This window comes from Bufo bufo, chromosome 4, assembly GCF_905171765.1.
Source record: "Bufo bufo chromosome 4, aBufBuf1.1, whole genome shotgun sequence".
In the NCBI taxonomy this organism is placed as follows: Eukaryota; Metazoa; Chordata; class Amphibia; order Anura; family Bufonidae; genus Bufo; species Bufo bufo.
Genome location: NC_053392.1, coordinates 222,756,076 through 222,762,075, shown reverse-complemented (window position 1 = coordinate 222,762,075; position 6,000 = coordinate 222,756,076).

Here is a 6,000-nt window from a genome sequence, read left to right as displayed (position 1 = left end):
TCTCCATTAACTGACGAGGGGCATTCAGGCCATTGCTCCATAAAGGTTAATAAACTGTTAAGTACATATAAAGAACAAGGAGGTGAAATATAAATAAAGGCCAAATTACATAATGTTCAAAGAAGTTTACCATGAAGAAAAACAAATCTCCCATGCTCGTCAACAGAGGATGCCTCACAGACAAAATCAATCCCCCTGTGAATAAACACTGAAACTTCTCTGCAGTAGCTATTAAACATGGAGTGATAAGTCTGGGAAGCCCATCCTCTGTCGACCTGCAAGACAGTCTCCTTGGTAAGATGTGTCTCCACCAAGCAGACAATCGCTGGTAAAGGTCTCCGCACCAGATGCAGAATCGCCTGTCTTTTCACTTTGTCACTCAGCTCCCGAACATTCCAGGTCAGAATTCGGACTGACATCAAATCAGCCAGCAAACTTCCTGAGTATGGGACTTCTAACAGGTCCCACACCCCATCCCCCCAAAGACACAGAGATCAGAATCCTAGGAGACGCATTGCAACCCGCCCCCCCCCCCCCATTCCTCTTGATCCTCCACATTCTGCAACAGATCTCTCAACTAAGACCGCCCCTCTACCTCCCACCCAACCCTTCCACTGCCAAAAAATTTAACATAAAGGAAAAAGCTACTAGATATTACGATCAAGCCAGTCTGAGGCGAGCTCCGGAGTGTCAATAAAATGAGTTACACCATTTAAAATAATTGGAAATTTAGGAGAAACAAATGAGTACATAATACCTTTTTCCTGTAGACGTTTTATAACCACAATAAAACTACGTCTCTTTTCTTGGGTCTCCTTGAAAAAAAAAAAAAAGACAATTTATTCCCATTATATGAAATGGGTTGAGACTCCCTCGACCTTCTCAAAATTGTATCTCTGTCCCGTGAGGCAAGTATCTTCACCAAAAGAGCCCGTGGCTGCCTTTCAGAAATTGGTTTACCCCTAGGTATTCAATGCGCCCTTTCCACCAAAAATACTGATGAAAAATGTTCCCTTCCAAGCTTCTCCAGCATCAAAGATCTTTTTCCTCTGTGCCCTCCGGGAGCCCCAATGTTCTTACATTATATCTCCTGGATCTGTCCTCCAGATCTACCATTTTTTTTTAAGCATATTAAGATCCGTCTTCAACGTGTGGGTTTCAGTTTTAAGTATTTTAACTTCATTTTGCAAGACCCCCACAGATTTTTCTATGCTTACAACTCTATCACGGATCTTTAAGAGGTCATCCCTTATAGGGGCCACAGCAGACTGAATTGCCCCAAGCTGCTTTGAGATATCATGTATTAGTTCTCCATTTTTGAACCGCAGCCAATATTTCATTTAGAGGGGAAGATTCAACAGTGGAGAAATCACTTTCAGCCACTTTCTCCACCCCCCTCTGCCTGAGAATAACCGTCCAATGTTTCTTCCACTGTAGAACCATCATTGTTTTTTTTCTTGGAGTTAGTAAATCAGGGATCCCCTTTTGCCCTGCTCTTGTAATAACCTTTGGTGATTTCAAAAACTGTTCAATTTTTGTCAATTCTGGAGGTTTCTGCCCTGTCTTTGGAACAGAGAAGTCCACTGATCGCATGTTTTGTTTAGGACCCATTTCCCCTCCTTTTCTTTTTCTTTTTCTTTCTTTCTCTATTTTTTTATTTTTTTATTTTTCTTTCTCTTCCCTATTTTTTTTTATTATTTAGTATCTTAGTCCTCTATAGGGAATACAACAAACAAAGCAAAAACAGGTCCAAAATATGCAGATCTCACCAGTCTTCTTACAGCAAACCAAAAGACCACAGCAGTGCATCCAGAGCAGCACACTTAGGGAGCCAAAAGTGGAACCAGCAACTCAGACGGACGGAGGGGGCCACTGAGAAGTCCAGGGCAGGTGGCACTAGAAAATCAGCAGGTAACTGAGCAGGCTCCAAGGACCAGAGACGAGAGGGGGGCAGCAAGTAGAGGGCTCAACTCAAGAAGCAGGAGAAGGGGGGCTCCCGGACTCAAGAGCTTTGTTCCAACCAGGGGAATCATCACGGGGCCTCACAGCCACAAGGAACAGCCACGGAGAACCGGTGGAACGCCAGGGTTCCCCACGTGGGATCAGTTCACTAACCCCTTCAGGCAGTCAGCATAGTCGTCCACCACCCAGCTTCAGTCTAGGGTTTGCAAATCAGTCCAGTAGACAGGCAGGGAGAGACGCGGTGAGGCATGACAGGAGGGAAGAAAGAGGGCGTGATGCAACTAGCTTACGTCATCACGTCCACATGCACCGACAATCTTTTTCTAACAAAACTAGAACCAGCCCTGTACCTCACATGAGTCCAGAGATTGCTCTGCTAGATTTTCTTCATGATGACAGCTCAGGGGGCATGTCCTTTCTCAGGAGGTATATTTTTTCTGCTGTCACAGCCTCTAACAGTAGATCTAGCTCATGGCAGTTGAAGGCTGGTAGATGTGCACATTAATTAGTAGGTAGATGTGTACATTACTATATACAGATTAAATACAAGTCCATTACAATAGAATAATAATAAGTAGAATATCTTGCATTTATGTAACAGAAAGTAAATTACAAAAGTGATTAGTTTTTCATGCTGAATTATATTAAAATAGCATTTAATGGTGGCAAAACCCCTTTAAGTGATGGTTGCAACAGCTTTCAAGGTGTTACAATAAATGTATCTTAATAAATTATTATATGTGACATAATATTATGTGCACATGAAGCCAATTTTTCTGGATTGTGTATTGCTGCAGAGTAAAAGCCAGGTTTAGTTAGGTTTTTTATCCCCTTCAGGACCCTGCCATTTTTCACCTTAAGGAACCAGGCCACCTTTTGCAAATCTGACATGTGTCACTTTATGTGGTGATATCTTTAAAACGCTTTTACTTATCCAAGCCATTCTGAGACTGTTTTCTCGTCACACATTGTACTTCATGACAGTGGTAAATTTGAGTCAAAATATTTCATTTTTATTTATAAAAAAATACCAAATTTACGAATATGGAAAAATTCGCAATTTTCCAAATTTCAATTTCTCTGCTTTTAAAACAGATAGTGATGCCTCCTAAAATAGTTATTACTTTACATTTCCCATATGTCTAATTCATGTTTGGATCATTTTTCAAATTACATTTTCATTTTTTGGGACGTTAGAAGGCTTGGAAGTTTAGAAGCAAATCCTAACATTTTTAAGAAAATTTCCAAAACCCACTTCTTAAGGACCAGTTCAGGTCTGAAGTCACTTTGTGGGGCTTACATAATAGAAACCACCCATACATGGCCCCATTTTAGAAACTAAACCCCTCAAGGTATTCAAAACTGATTTTACAAACTTTGTTAACCCTTTAGGTGTTCCACAAGAATTAAAGGAAAATGGAGATGACATTTCTGAATTTCACTTTTTTGGCAGATTTTCAATTTTAATCCATTTTATACGCTAACAAAGCAAGGGTTAACAGCCAAACAAAAATCAATATTCATTACTCTGATTCTGTAGTTTACAGAAACACCCCATATGTGGTCGTAAACTGTTGTACGGGCACACGGTAGGGCGCAGAAGGAAAGGAATGCCATATGGTTTTTGGAAGGCAGATTTCACTGGGATAATATTACGGTAAGTTGCCATGTCACATTTAAAGACCCCCTGATGCACCCCTAGAGTAGAAACTTCAAAAAAGTTTGGAAACTACGGGATAAGGGTCCATTCACACATCCGTGCGTGTTTTGCGGATCCATGAATCCACGGACATGTTCTATATTTTTCGGGAACGGAAATGCAGACCTGGAAGTGCGAGTGCGCATTTCCGGATCTGGGCAGCACATTGTGCGGCCCCATAGAAATGAATGGGTCCGCAATTCCGTTCCGCAAAATGCGGAACAGAATTGCGGACGTGTGAATGGACCCTAAGGTGGAAGTTTGTTGGTACTATTTTAGAGTACATATGATTTTTGGTTGCTCTATATTACACTTTTTGTGAGGCAAGGTAACAAAAAATTGCTGTTTTAGCACCGTTTTCTTTTTTTTATTTACAATGTTCATCTGACAGGTTAGATCATGTGGTATTTTTACAGAGCAGGTTGTTACGGACATGACAATACCTAATATGTATACTTTTTTTTATTTATTTAAGTTTTACACAATAACAGCATTTTTGAAACAAAAAAAATCATGTTTCAGTGTTTCCATATTCTGAGAGCCATAGTTTTTTTAATTTTTTGGGCGATTGTCTTAGGTAGGATTTTTGCGGGATGAGATGACGGTTTGATTGGTATGATTTTGGGGTGCGTATAACTTTTTGATCGCTGGGTATTTCACTTTTTGTGATGTAAGGTGACAAAAAATAGCTTTTTTTACTCATTTTTATTTTAAGGTGTTCACCTGAGGGGTTAGGTCATGTGATATTTCTATACAGCAGGTCATTACGGATGGGGCAATACCTAATATGTCTACATTTTTTTTCCCACTTTTAACACAAAAGCATTTTTGAAACAAAAAAAAACATGTTTTCTCCATATTCTGGTTAGTTCATTTGATATTTTTATACAGCAAGTTATTACGGACACAGCGATACCTAATATGTATACTTTTTTGAAACCAAAAAAAATCGTGTTTTAGTGTCTCCATATTCTGAGAGCCATATATATTATTTTTTGTGCGATTGTGTTAGGTAGGGTCTCATTTTTTTGCAGAATGAGATGACGGTTTGATTGGTACTATTTTGGGGGCATACTCCTTTTTGATCGCTTGGTGTTGCACTTTTTGTGATGTAAGGTGACAAAAAAATGATTGTTTTAGCGCAGTTTTTATTTTATTTTTCTTCTACGGCATTCAGGTGAGGGGGTGGATCATGTGAAATTTTTGTAGAGACGGTCGTTACGGACGGGGCAATTACTTAAAACTTTATTTTTTTTATTATGAAAGACACTTTTCCTTTCTTTTTACTTTTTTTTTTTGTTCCACTCTGGGACTTCATCTTCTGGGGTCTGATCCCCTCTGCAATGCATTACAATACAACCTGCATAGGCTTTCAGCCTAAGGGCTGGATCTCGCAGGCTTCTGTAGAAGGCAAGCTCCGATGCCTATGGAAAGCATCGTGCTTGCATTATCTGCAATCGGGTCCCTGCCACTGCAGCGCGGGGACCCGATGGGGAAGCGAAGGGCACTCGTACCCTCCGTAAACCCTCTGTGTTCCGCAGTCAGCTTTGACTGCCGGGTCCGTGCCGCTGATCAGTGATTTCCGGGTCAGTGCCGCTGTTCGGGCGGGCGCTGCACCTGCCCCATCAGCCTGTCGTACATGTACGTCACTGGTCCTTAAGTGATGTCCAGCTGTGACGTACATGTACGGCAAGGGTCCTTAAGGGGTTAAGCTGTAATTGTTTGTTTACAGGATCTGCTTTTCCTTGAACAATTGCACAGACATTACAGTGTTTCCAGCACTCTTATAGTTATGGCTTTTATAGCTGCTGTATCTATAGCAGCCACTTTGACTGATAGAACTGACGAAAACAGTCAATGATAATAGCTAGCACAGAAGGTTCAATACACAGTGATAAATTCAGACTAGATGACTTATCCGAAATAATCATTTGCAGGAACATAACACATTTCGCTAATGACAGCCATTTTATATGCATCCTAGACAGAAGTAAAAGAATCTGCACATCCAACCTAACCATTGTGACTGCTGATGAGTCTTTGTGGCAATAATTATCAACTGAAACGCCTACAGTATAAGTAGACCTGATCCACAGAACTGAAAGGTATTGAACATGATGGATAATATTGCTACATACAGTAGTGTCCAAAAATAGCATTCCAACATCATTAACCAGATAAATCATTGTTTTTGGTAGAAGTGATATTTCTACAGAGCAAATTATTTACTTAGGTAAGTGTAGTGGAGTAATAGAAAAAAAATACCCAACAATTAGGACATTCATGCCGTTCATTCTCAGTAACTGACTTATTAGTGGAAAGGAGCTTATTCAAAATAA